The sequence below is a fragment of the Chiloscyllium plagiosum genome, unplaced genomic scaffold (assembly GCF_037043375.1).
Source record: "Chiloscyllium plagiosum isolate Xiang-an unplaced genomic scaffold, Cpla_swu_hap1 HiC_scaffold_1, whole genome shotgun sequence".
NCBI lineage: Eukaryota > Metazoa > Chordata > Chondrichthyes > Orectolobiformes > Hemiscylliidae > Chiloscyllium > Chiloscyllium plagiosum.
Window position 1 is genome coordinate 39,699,051 of NW_028270139.1, and position 14,364 is coordinate 39,713,414.

The following is a 14,364-nucleotide window of genomic DNA, read 5'->3' on the forward strand; positions in this document are numbered from 1 at the left end:
GCAAAAGAAAATATTAATATTTGATGTAGAGCCATTTGGTTCCAGGAAGCTTAAAGGGAGACATTCCAACTCAGTAATTGCAGTACATATTTAAATGGGAGATCAGGGACCCAGACAATAAAATAAAACAAAGAACTGTGGATGCCAGATGTCTGAAACAAAAACAGTTTTGCTGGGGAAACTCAGCAGGTCTGGAAACATCTGCAGGAAGAAGACAGAGTTAACGTTTCCAGTCCAGTGACTCTTCATTAGAGATGAAAATGATGAGTCACTGGACTCGAAACATTAAATCTGCTTTCTTCCCACAAATGCTGCCAGACCTGCTGAGTTTCTCCAGCAGTTTCCATTTTTATTACAGTGACCCATGCCATTGCAAGAAATACTGGAACAAAGTTTCTACCCTAAATACATCTCTATTATTTTCTGAGAATATAATGGAGCTGTTCTGTATTTTCAGAATTTGCTGTTTGCTTTAGATTATTCATGCTTGTTGAATATGGGGTCTTTAATTTTTCTCCCGACATTTGGGTTAGGAAAATCTTTGTTGCTGATTCCACAGAGCCAGTGTTGTTTTAAAGTTTTTAAAAATTATTACATGTACTTGAGTACAAAAGTACAAGAGTACAGTGAAAACTGTAATGTCGCCACACAGGGCACCATCTTAGGTACAAGTACCAAGGTACAGAATCTTAAGAACACAATAGAAAGGAAGTATAAAGTTAAAAGTTCAACATTGCAATAATTATAGTACAGCGTAAAACATACAAAATAAGATTAAAACTTACATATTGCAAGCCCTCTTTGTTTTAAGTAGAAAATGAAGAAATAATGCTGAAAGTTCAAACATTACAGTCTTACTTAAGTGCTTAGCCACAGTGGGGCTCTGCTTCAATGAATCACCTTGAGACTGGAAATCCATGTTGAGCCAAGAGACTGCCACATACCGCTGAATGATCACCACGCTGGGCCAAGAGATTGCCAGCCAGGCTGGGAGGCTGACACGCCAGGCCGGGAGGCTGACATGCCAGGCCGGGAATTAAAAATGCACCAAAAGAAATTGTATTTATGCTTGTAAATGATCTTCTGTCAACTCTAGGGTGAAGTAATGTCGGTGAACCAGGAGCAACCCCAAGGAATCTCCTGCTCAAAGTGTGTAGTGATAGCATAGCCATTTTACTGAAGACCATCGTAATTACAGCCAGTTTTTCTTCAGAACTATTTTGCTTAATAATATAAAACTAAGGTCACATGCTGTCATTAATGTTCAATCTTCCAACTAGTTCAGAGGATTAAGCAATACAACTTACATCTCAGATACAGCTCGGGAGTTGTGAACCACTTGACCTTTCTGGTCAATGTATGTTCCACAGTTGTTTGCTATGCAGAAGTAGCACCTCATCCTTAACTTTCCTGTTATTTTTCAGAACTTACTGGATTTTCACACTAATTGTCCATCAAACTCACTGCAGAAAGTTTGGACAAGTAATACCTTTTAAATCATGAGTGTGGAGTAAAGAGTTAGCCATACCTTTAATGTGGGTAAGGAGCTCTGTCACAATGATACCATATCACATTGAACTGAAACTCAAGTGTGCAGGATACCAGAGTTATCTTCTCTTACTATCTCCTTGATACAGTTTATACCTAAAGATCATTGTGGTTCACTGATTTGGGTGTGAACTGTGTTCTGTCAATATCCCACAACAGATGACGCTAAAACATAATAATTGCTAATGTAATGCTGATCAACATCTGTCCCAGAAAGGGAACAATTCAAATTGATCAATCACATTTGTTTCTTTTCCAATTCTTGATATCACCATTTACTAAGGACATAGATGCCCTTTTGCCCTCACCACACTGTTGGCAGTTTGCCCTTTCAGCAAAAGCAACAATGTTTTCAAGCTGAAGGCCACATGAAAATGTCTAACCATTTAATAGGGTACCCTATCAGATGCCCTGCTTTGGAGCTGTAGCCCAGTATTGCTCTATTCTGCCTTGTCTTCTGTTCTGAATATATCAATGTTTGTAAATTGGCATTTCAGTTCTTCCTCATTTTTATTTTAATTGACAGTGTTAAATTTAGTTTGTTTAAATACTGAGTTTATGAACAGAGGAATTAAGAGCAAGAGTAAGCAATTTGAATTCTTGGGCCTGCTCTGCCATTTAATAAGATCATGGCTGGTCTGATTTTGATCTTCAATATGGTAGTGATTGACAGAGATGTGAATTATTTGATTACTGTTCAGGGGTTTATTTCTGTGTATCAGTGTGGTCCTGTACACCATCATATACAGTAATATAAATGGAATTTACATGCAAATGTACCTGTTTGCTGCATGATGGAGTTTGCCAACAGAGAAACCTAACATAAATATGGATCCACACTGAGAGCAGATTAATGGAAGTGTGCAACAATTGTTTGTCTATACTTTTAAAATATTTGATATGGTTGACCCTCTCCCAAAGAGAAATAATGAGGTTCTAGTTATCGAACAGCCTCTCCAGTGCTTATTGTTGTTGGAAGAATCAAATCAGGTTCACTTGGAAAGAATGTAGCTTGTCCAGTGAAGGATCACAAAATATTCTTTAGATTTAATTACAGGACAGTAACATCCAACCAACGTCAACTCAATTAAAAAATTCATTTGAAGACGAGCTCTCTTGTTCATAAATTTCTCTCAGATCCACATACATTAAACACACTAAGATGTCTGCATGATACTTCATTTGCTTAATGAGGTTGTTTGTAAAATAATTTCTGAAGAGGCCAAAGTTTGAAAATTAATTCTTGTCCAAGATGAGTCATAAGATTGTATAGTTTAAACCCAAGTGTCAGTTTCATCTGGTTTCACAGGTTTCTCTTCATGGGGTCTAATAGAGTTTCTCACTGGATCTTATCAAATCTGTGCCATTAACTACTTGCCACGCCCCATGGTGCCCTTTTCATTCAATGCTAGCCTAATTCTACTGGCATCTCAGCTGGGCCCACAGGGACCGACCTGACCTCACAGTCACCGCCCATTTTAATTCCCCTTCCCACTCCCTTTCTGACATGACCATTCTTGACCTACTCCACAGCGAGTCAGACTGCAAATTGGAGGAACAACACCTCATCTTCGCCTGTACTCAACATTGAGTTCTCCAATTTCAAATAACCTCCCTTCCCAGCCCCTCCCCCTCCCTTCCATTCCTCTTATCGCCTCTTCCTTTCAGCCACCAATCGGATTCATTCCTCCCATTGACCAACCAGGTCGTACCCTCTACCTGTGTTCACCTATTCCCACCTCACCAACACCCCTCCCCCCACATCCCCTTTATCTGTAGCTCTCCAAACACCCACCCTCAGTCCTGAAGAAGGGTTAATAGCCGAAATGTTGACTTCTCCACCTCCTGATGCTGCCTGGCTAGCTGTGTTCCTCCAGCCTCCTGCTTGTCTCACCTAATTTTCTATCTTGCCATAGGTGAAAGAATTCCCTGTCCGACCAGATATCCTGCAACAGACTGGCGCCCTGGCATTGGTGCCATCTTTAAATCCCAGGCATATATCTGGCCAAGCATTGGCATTCCAGACTGCCCTTCACTGGCAATATAATGACACAGCAGCTCCAAATACATGCTGATTACAGCATATACTTGATCTGGCTCTTACTTCCGAGCACATGCAATTCCCTTCCTTGCCCCAATTGCTGGCTTACCACCAGGCCACACAGTTTACTGGTTGTTCCATATTCCATCCCAAAGTCACCACTACTCTCTTCCCAGTGCCAATGATGTCATCTCCCTAAATTACCCCCTGAGCCCCGGCCGTACAGTTTAGTCATGACGGTTGGTATTGATGACCACGTCTTCCACTGTTACTCATATCCTCGAATATGCTATTGTTTCTCTCATTAGTATATTGCGTAATTCTCCTCTTCACTTTCTTGTCCCTTTGCTTTCCAGTATGCTGCCTCAATCCCTCCAACTAACTTCTCCAACTTTCCTACCACAGTAGTGGCCTCTGATAACTCCCCACTGAGTTATTGCCTAGGACTGACTGTGGCCCAAACGCTCCTAACATGGACAGTCCTACTGATGTGATGGGATTTCTGACTGATCTCTATGCAGTTTTCCAGCTGACGTACTGTGATACCCCAGACTGATTGCACCTGTCCTGCAGGACTGACCGTGGCCCAATATCCAGACTGCAGTGATACGGAACCTCTGACCCTGGAAGGCCCTAGTGGCTAACTGACCATGACCAAGCCCTTGGATGACTATCAGACACGGTTTTAACTGACTGGGACTACGCCCTTAGTCTTTGAGACATGACCACTTGGCTGAAGCACACTTAGTGTGTTTGCCACATACATTGCTGGTACTTTGTGCAGATGTGCCATTGATGTCTCACTGTGCTGTGCACCAACACGTCCACCTCCTTGACTGATCACTGTCAACAACCGCGACAAGCTTCCTGACTTTGTCTGGGCGAGAGGACAAGCCAGAAGTACTGTGAGCCTTTGAGCTCTTGCTGAGGTGGCAAAGGCTATAAAGGCAAGACAGAGAGGCTGTAAGCATCCAAGCAGGAATGAAAGAAGTGAGCACTAAGAGAGCAAGCATTTATCCCTGAGATGCACTGTGGTCTAGTGCGAGTGTTGGGTGCCCTTCCCTAAGCACAAAGGGTCCTGGGTGCAGCATTCCAATGATAGGGGCTGGTGTGTTCCAAGGCACTGACTTGTTCATTGAGGACATGGCATCCATTTCTGTTGATGAACACAGGACTTTCACTGCGATGTTTGTACAATCTGTAGCGCCTTGTAGCTGGGGCAATCCAATGATGTTGGCAAAACCCATCACCCAGACTGAAGCACTGGCTTTGTCATGGGGAAATGAGGTGACATTGGGCACAAATTGTAATGATAACAGCCTTGATGTACTTGCAGGTCGAGAACGGAAAGATCTCGTGCAAGTTCCCAGTGAAACTTGGAAGCAACCAGTTGCTTAAACGTTTAGTGCAGTTATCCCCTTAATAGCCACTGGGATAGGATGAAAATGTGTTACTGGAAAAGCGCAGCAGGTCAGGCAGCATCCAAGGAACAGGAGAATCGACGTTTCGGGCATAAGCCCTTCTTCAGGAAGGGCTTATGCCCGAAACGTCGATTCTCCTGTTCCTTGGATGCTGCCTGACCTGCCTGACCTGCTGTGCTTTTCCAGCAACACATTTTCAGCTCTGATCTCCAGCATCTGCAGCCCTCACTTTCTCCACTGGGATAGGATGGCCATGTTGCAGATTTGACTCCAACAATTGCAATCATTCTGTGCTGGTGTGCCAGGACATTGTCAGTCTGTTGTGACACTATCTTTTTCATTAGAGAACAGTATCAACTGTAATAAACTCTGGGCTTGCTGTACCTCCTGCGGGGATCTTCAACTGCAACCTCTTCATGTGCAGGTTGTCAGCAGCTGCTGGAGGTTACTGCTGGCTTTAGACTTGCTGCCACATTTTCTTCTCAATTTCTCTGTCCCTTACCAGCAACACAGCCACAGTGTGGCTGGATCCATTGGTCATAGTTTTAATGAACAGTGTGGAGAATACCAGAAACAGAAATGTCTTAGTAATGTGAGCAGTCAGTGTTAGCATCACATGGCATGCTTCCTCCTCTCCTTGAGGGACTGCTGATGAACGAATAAAACACATTGTTAAATAGAATATTTGTCAAGGGCAAATTTCATAACAGGCAAACAGAAAGTTTACTTTTAGATGTTAGTCTTGAGTCCAGCCTTCAGGTCAGAAAGGTTTTAGATATGGAGCAACAGAATTTCAGATGCTGGAGGTTTAAATCTCTTTCAGTAGTGAGATTTGAATGGTTGGATGTGATGGTTGGGGGGAGCTGTAAAGGACGTGGCTGAGTTTAAAGTTCACAGTGAAGCCCTTCTAAACTATTTGGTTTCCTGACCTGCTGGCAGCCTCCCCTGTTGCAGATACTTAGCTATCAGCCTCTGTTCGGAAGTTCGGTACCCATAGGGAGGGCCTCAACCGGGACCTTGGGTTCATGTCACATTACAGGTGATCACCATTGCACTACACAGACACACAGATATTCCTACACACACACACTCTCACATACACACGGACACAGGTACACACAGACGCGCACATAGACACCCACACACACACTTTCTCACACTCACAACCCCCACCCCAGACAGACACACACACAGAGACAGACAAAGACCCACATACACACATATATTTTGTGTGGTGAATTTGTACTTGCAGAGTTACATTGCACTTTGCTCAAAAACTGCATACATTCATGTAGAACTCTGAGCTCAAAAACTGCATGAATTTATGTAAAACTCTGTTATCGCACTTTTTAGATTAGAATCAATCTAAACATCAGGTCATAGACAGAGAACACAGGGGGCTAACACCTTCAACATATTGTCTAGCTATCACCATTGTTAACAGCTAACCCGAGAATGCAACTTTAAAAAAAAGGGTTTTGTGATTTACACAGGAAAGAAGTGAAACTATCACTGTATTCTAACAGATGAAAGGCTTAACAGACAATCAGTTTTTCAATGTATAATTTCAGTTACATCACACTGCAAATTTTTGCTATAAATTCTATGTTACGATCGAGCCCTCCACAATCACCTGATGAAGGAGTGTTGCTCCGAAAGCTAGTGTGCTTCCAATTAAACTTGTTGGACTATAACCTGGTGTTGTGTGATTTTTAACTTTGTACCCAAATTAACACACCTTTCAGCAAGGACTCAACAGATCTCCATTGTTCATCAGGCTGTTACTCCAGGGTTTGTACCTTCATGTACTGCCCAAACTGTCACTTCTTATATTCCTCCCTTTTTTGCATGACAAGTAATTAGTCATTTGTAATTAGTCTTAAGAACTTCATCCATAAGTCCTAACTTTGTCTTTTATTCAGTTGATCCTGTTTGTTCAATTCATATGAAGTTGTTTTATGGATCTACCTTTCAATAGCATTTATTTTCTTGTATCATGCATATTATAACAGATTTGTCACTTACCTCCAAGGCTGGGGAAAGTAAAACATTTTCAAATCTCTTCTCTTGAATTAATCTTCTGACTGTGAGGATAATGTGTTGTGGCTCCACCCAGCATTGACTGCATGCTTACATGCTTCCTCTGTCTCTTCATATCCAGAATCACACCCAGGGTAATGTGTCACCTCAGCAAGTTTGAATCCCTCTAATTTCAGCTTCACGCCTTTACGATCTGCTGCTTGCTGCTCCACGTGAGCAAACGTAAGAACATTGATCTGATATTGTTTCACTCTGTTACATTCCTCTCCATACGTAATACAGGAGAAGGAGACGCAGACTGTGGAGTTCTGAAATTAAAATTGACAATGCTAAAAAATATTCTGCAGGTCAGCCAACATCTCAGACAACGTCTGTGGAGAGGGAAGCTGAATTCACTTTTCAGGTTGGGTGACCTTTAATCAGATTGGAAAAGGTTAAGGGATGTAGCAGTTTCGGAGAGAAATAGGGAAGTGGGGTAAAAAAAGAATTGAATTAGGTTTATGGTCTATTGTCACACGCAACAAGTTTACACGTGGCCACTTATGACATCATAACAGGGAATGTCTGAGATAGGAAATATGGCAGAAGAGAGAAATCTTTTTTTACAAGTGCAAGGCAAAAGGAGTTGGTAATGGGACAATAAGGAAAGAAAACGGCAATTCCAGAGGAGTCATGAATGGAAAATAACAAAATCAATACCAACAACTGTCTCCAGAAAATAATGAAAGATTTTATAGTCTGTCAAGATAACAAATCATAACCTCAAATTACTTACAGACATATTGAATCTATAAGTAAGACAGTTTTATTTGTTACAAGATGAAACAAAAGAGATGATGCCAAAGTTGACTGGGCGTATAAATTCCCAGAATGTAGTTCAGTGACTTAAACATTCTTTGTGGATTCGTTGTGGAAACCAGTTATAACAAGTCTGAAACTGACAAACTCAGTGTTGATTCCAGAAGGTTGTCAAATACCTAACTGAAAGTGTGTCATTGAAACAGGGCGTGGTGGGGGTGGGGGGGAGTGTTGTGGGGGGAAGGGGTACTGCTGATTCCTTGGTCCTGAAGAGATCCTGCCCCTTACTTGACTAAAGAAAATGGAAAATCCCATCCCAAGTTATTAATGGAAATGAAAACAGTAGTTTTGGAGCTTCCCTCTCCAATACTGTTCCTTCAGGATCCACTCTCTGCCCTTGCTCCATACCAACAGAACTTTTTTCATTTCCTTCATCACGGGGCTTTGAGTTGTCAGTTTCAGACTTGTTATAACTGGTTTCCAGTTGAGGGTCCCTAATTCGTATTCTTTTGGACAGGACTCAGCCAAATTATTGTACTCTTGGATGATAGGCAAGGTACTGGCTCCCCTCATTTCTTCAATGGCCCCTTGCCTTGGTAGGTTGAAATACAGTTCACTTAATACAACTGATCCTTTCCTTCATTGATATCTTTCCCAATTCCAATATATTTATGTTTTAACAGGAGCCACAGCATGGTGGCTCAGTGGTTAGCACTACAGCCCCACAGCACCAGGGGCCTGGGTTTGATTCCAGCCTTGGGTGACTGTCTGTGTGGAGTTTGCACATTCTCCCTGTGTCTGCGTGGGTTTCCCTTGGGTGCAAATCCAAAGATGTGCAGGCTAGGTGAACTGGCTGAGCAAAATTGCCCATAGCCCTTCAGGGATGTGTAGGTTAGGTGCATTAGTCAGGGGTTCGGGTAGGTTATTCTTCAGAGGGTCGGTGTGGCCGAAGAGCCTGTTTCCACACTGGAGGGATTTGATGATCTGTCAGGTGTGATCTTCCCTATTTAAATCCGTGTTGGTTTCTGCTTAATAGGTTACTATTATAGAGATATTCCTTAACTTTATTCCTCATAATTAACTTCATTTATTTTCCCAACACTGAAATAAGTCAAATGCATCTATCGGTCATGAGAGAATTGGCAACAAAGGAAAATAATTGGATAAGTTTTACCTGGAGAAAAACTCACCCCCTTTTCGACACCTCAACAATTAAGTGCCAGAAAGGTGCAAGGGTGTCTTTTTCAAGTCACCAACAATTAAAGCCCTTCAAAGCTCAATTAATGGTTCCTTAACAGCCTTAACTCACCACCTTTTCACCCGCCTGCCTCTGCAGTGAGCAAGAGATGTAGATAGTTTCCAAACTTGGAATTCAGGGCAAAATCCTGCCAAGGTGAGGAAGGGCCTGCAATTGCCTCAGTCTGTGAGCATGAGGTGGTATGGTGCCTCAGTGGTTAGCACTGCTCCCTCATAGCACCAGGGACCCGGGTTCAATTCCACCCTTGGGCAACTGTCTGTGTGGAGTTTGCATGTTTTCCCCGTGTCTGCATGGGTTTCCTCCAGGTGCTCTCATTTCCTCCCACAGTCCAAAGATGTGCAGGTTAGGTGGATTGGCCATGCTAAATTGCCCATAGTGTTCAGGGATGTGTAGGTTAGGTGTGTTAACCATGGGAAAGGCAAGATTATAGGAAAAGGATAGGGGGTTGAGTCTGGGTGGGATGCTCTTTTGAGGGTTGGTGTGGACTTGTTAGGCCAAATAGCCTGTGTCCACACTGTATGTATGGATTCTATGGATTATCTATGGAAAAAGTAATATAGGTAGGTCTCTGCCTTCATCTCCAACACCAGTATTCCCCTTTTCCATATGACTCACACCCCACAGAGAAGAAAAGAAGACATACATTCTCACTGCTGGAGTAGACATCAAGTGGTGGATTTTAGGCCCAGATGCTGCCAGCCTCTGATTGGCTAGAAGCTGCTTATGCCCGAAACGTCGATTCTCCTGCTCCTTGGATGCTGCCTGACCTGCTGCGCTTTTCCGGCAACACATTTTCAGCTCTGATCTCCAGCATCTGCAGCCCTCACTTTCTCCTAGAAGCTTCTGGCAGCCTGGATTACAAGATTTGAGGCTTGTGATAGGTCAAGATACTTGCCTCTGCTCACCTCATAATGACCAATCCCAATAATTATATCACTGGTGGGTCAGCACCTTAGTTCCACATAACACATCCATACCCACACCGACGTAAAAAACATAAAATCCTGCTCATATTCACCAGATGTTATTTTATCTCCCCCTTTTGAAAATGGAAAGCATTTGTGCCCGTTTTCAAACTCTTGGAATTTTGACAAGAGTTCATAAGCTCTCCCGTAATGACTGTGAATATCCACAAAATTGTTGCATATGAATGAGAAACACCAGAAAAACAAAGTTTACACAATGAGTCCACTGCTGAAATTAGAAAAAGCAGACGAATTCTCAATGCTATCTAGCTATATTAATGATTCTGGGTTTCAAGCTCATCACAGTCTTTTGGTCTATTTGATATGATGAGTACGGTATACAGTATTATGATTGTGGTTACCACGTTGTCCTCCAATTTATGTATATTAATTTTAATGCTTCTGGCCTTCAGTGTTTTTATGTTCAAAAATTTATCATTTGTTCCAGTTAAATTAATAATAAATTGCTTTTAACATTATTTATGAATAATGTTTTTAAAAATTCCTAAAGTCGGCAAACTTTTTAACTGTATGTTTTACTTTTCATTTTAGGTCTTATTTTATCTTTGACATATATATAAATTTATATTACTCTGTACTGAACTATCACACCTCATAGTAATTCGCAAAATGAATTACCAATCAAATGCAGGGACTATTATAATGTAATCCAAATGTATCTTATGATGCATTTAGGCAAGTCTAATTCTAGAGTGAATTATACAATGAATGGAAGAGCCTTGGGAAAAGTTGATGGGCAGAGAGATCTGGGAGTGCAGGTTGCTGCACAGGTGGATAGAGTAGTCGGGGTATTGAATATAACAACTGACAAGTCATGTTAAAATTGTACAAGACATTGGTTCGGCCACATTTAGAATACTGTGTACAGTTCTGGTCGCCACATTACCAAAAGGATGTGGATGCTTTGGAGAGGGTGCAGAGAAGGTTTACGAGGATGTTGCCTGGTATGGAAGGTGCTAGCTATGAAGAGAGGTTGAGTAGGTTAGGTTTATTTTCACTAGAAAAAAGGAGATTGAGGGGGGACCTGATTGAGGTTTACAAAATCATGAAGGGTATAGACAGGGTAGATAGAGACAAGCTTATTCCCAGGGTGAAGGATTCAATAACAAGAGGTCATGCTTTCAAGGTGAGAGGTGGAAAGTTTAAGGGGGATACACGCTGCAAGTACTTCACACAGAGGGTGGTGGGCGTTTGGAATGCGTTGCCAGCAGAGGTGGTAGAGGGAGGCACGGTGGATTCATTTAAGATGCGTCTGGACAGATGCATGAGTAGGTAGGGAGCAGAGGAATACAAATGCTTAGGAACTGACAGACAGGTTTAGACAGTACATTTGGATCAGCTCAGGCTTGAAGGGCCAAAGGGCCTGTTCCTGGGCTGTAAATTTTCTTTTTCTTCTTATGTCTTTTTTTCAAACAGACCTTCAGGTGTGCAGCTTTGATTAATATTTCAGGAGAAATCAAATTATCTGTGCAGACAGATTCTCTGCAAATGTACACATGGGAACAGCAAAGACAGGTCTCAGAGAAACCTGGTAATAAGGTAATTTTTATGGTAAATTCATAGTCTGACAGACTGTTGATAAATTAAGCTGTCTGATAGCTAAGGGTGTTTACTTCTTGAGACTTGAGTGATCTTCAATTATGGTGACCTTTTTACTGTATACTATTCCTGTACCTGATGGCATATTGCTGTAGTATGCCAAATTGTAAAAGAATACAACTACCAGGGTCATGAGTGGTCATGTCCTCATGTTGATTAGTGCCAGATTTGTGTCAACAGAAAGTTAAGTGTTTCAAGGTTAGGATTTCAGAAGTGAACATGTAATTGAATGAAAGAACAAATATTTCTTATCAAATCTTTGGAAATAGTTACAAATGCTGCAATGCCTGCCTGTATAAAGACACGTACCCACGTCACAGCAATGCATGAACTTCGTTACAGAGTGGTGCTGTGACACTACTTAGAGAGCAAATGTCTTGTAATCATCACACTCAATAATTGCTTTAAAAACCAAAATTTCATGCTTTCTACAACAAAAGATATCCTACATAAATCATTTTTCAATTTTAAAATATTTCAGCCAACATTTTATTCTGGGTAGGAAACTTTCTGTGGAGTTCAGATGACTGAAGCTGGAAATTTTGAACCTTAACATAAATGAATTATTATTATTCTGTAGTAATAATTGAAGACATATAGGAGTCGTACAACCAAATATTACAATATTTTTAGTACAACAACTAGCATGTTGCAGCATAAAGTCTGCACTTTGATTGGAAGCATTCCATAGATGTGTGAGCTACCATTTCTCTGTGCTGACATATATTAACACTGACTTGATGTACTTACATATTGCCATTGCTATATTTATTTGCATCTGTCAGGATGAAATGTACATCAATAATGTTTCTAATCCAGTGTGTCCTTGCTGTGTCCAGTATGTCCCTTGTTTGTACGACTTGTAAAATTCATCAATTGGCATAAATATTTTTGTGGATTGTTACTGTTAAAATGGAATATAGACCCACTCCATTCCTTGGTTACAATGCAATATAACAGATTGAGTCAGTTGGTATTGTTGCATTACCATTACCATTGCTGGTACAATGCAGACAAGAGGAACACTGCAGGCAGCACATCCTACTGCTCCTACATAAAATGTTCTGCAGGATTATGATATAGAGACACACAGTCATAGAGATGTACAGCACAGAGACAGATCCTTTAGTCCAACTCATCCATGCCGACCAGATATCCCAACCTAATCCAGTCCCATTTGCCAGCACTTGACCCATATCCCTCTAAATCCTTTCTGTTCATATACCCATCTAGATGCCTTTTAAAGGAAGAGTTGGGTTAGGTTGGGATATCTGATTGGCATGGACAAGTTGGACTGAAGGGTCTGTTTCTGTGCTGTACATGAACAGCAAAAAAAAATACCATTTTCATTTGATCACATTTACATTGTTATGGGACAAAGACATTTTTGAAACACCTTTGTGTTAGCCAATAAGAGCACAGCCAATCCTAAGTTCATTTTTATAGTCCATTGATATCTTCCATTAAAATTTTAAGTCTTTCGAGCTTTCTCTAGGCATTTGTTGAACTGTCTCCAAAGCCTCAGCATAAACGGGGCTTCTGCTAAGGAGCATCAGGGTGTATGTCTCTTTCTGATCAACTCAGTAACCAGTAGAAACAGTATTTCACAATGAGCCTTCGCAACCATTATACTGCCCAATTATATTTCTAGATTTTAAATTATTTGCATGAGAAGAAATTTTGAGTTTGCTTAATATCATGAAACAAATGAAATACTAACTGAAATATAATGAAGCTAATTTTGGCTCACGTGAGCTTCCTAACACAAAAGAAAGCTCCAGGGCGGCATGCTGGAACAGTGGTTAGCACTGCTGCCTCACAGCGCCAGAGACCTGGGTTCAATTCCCGCCTCAGGCGACTGACTGTGTGGAGTTTGCACATTCTCCCCGTGTCTGCGTGGGTTTCCTCCGGGTGCTCCGGTTTCTTCCCACAGTCCAAAAATGTGCAGGTTAGGTGCTAAATTGCCTGTCGCGTTAGGTGAAGGGATAAATGTAGGGGAATGGGTCTGGGTGGGTGGCGCTTCAGCAGGTCGGTGTGGATTTGTTGGGCCAAAAGGCCTGTTTCCACGCTGTAAGTAATCTAATCTAATCTAATCTAATCTAATCTAATCTAATCTAAATATGCAAATTTGAAGTACCATCAATCTGAGACAATGACTGAAGAAAGGGATTAGAAAGTTTCAGAGAGGTTTGCAGCTTTAATGTGCTGAATTTAATGCTGGTGGTGATGGCCCTTACTGTATGCTGGAAAACCAAGGGTGAAGCCACCTTGTCTGTTTCCAGGAGATTCCCTCCACCCCTAACATGGATTTAAACCCATCAGGCAACTGATTGCCTGGCACTGGTGCTCCCATCATTTAAGGCCCTCAAAACTTGCCAGACAATCGGAAAGCCAGCAGCTCTTTAGTCCCAGCAGGGCCAATAAGAGCAGTTCCTCCACTGGGATTGCAACCAGCCAGGCCCAGTGAGATCGGACAGGTTTTAAAGCTCAGACAAGGTTGATAGGGCTTTCAGACACCTATCAGATAACCTCAGTGAGGTTGGAGGTTTATTGGTGAGGAAGCATTTCCAAGGCAACGCCAGCCCTCTTGTTGCTAGGAGGCACTCTCCATGCGCTCAGGATGCCAAAAGGTGTCTCCACCAGCCAGATTTTTGACTGGGCTGTCTTACCAAA

General features: G+C 41.8%; 1 long non-coding RNA gene across 2 annotated transcripts in view; it reads right to left on the minus strand.

Moving 5' to 3' along the window:
• The window catches only part of LOC122552697 (uncharacterized), a 31,148-nt gene that overhangs the window by 10,998 nt on the left and 5,786 nt on the right, over positions 1–14,364 (minus strand). Inside the window, exons 1-2 of one of the 2 annotated variants that reach the window (XR_015756937.1) lie at positions 9,750–10,624; positions 7,036–7,358 (exon numbers count right to left, since the gene is read on the minus strand). This is a non-coding gene — a long non-coding RNA (uncharacterized LOC122552697). Of the gene's footprint in view, positions 1–7,035; positions 7,359–9,749; positions 10,625–14,364 lie in introns of those variants that run through there. The other variant, XR_006312453.2, reaches the window with a different exon arrangement.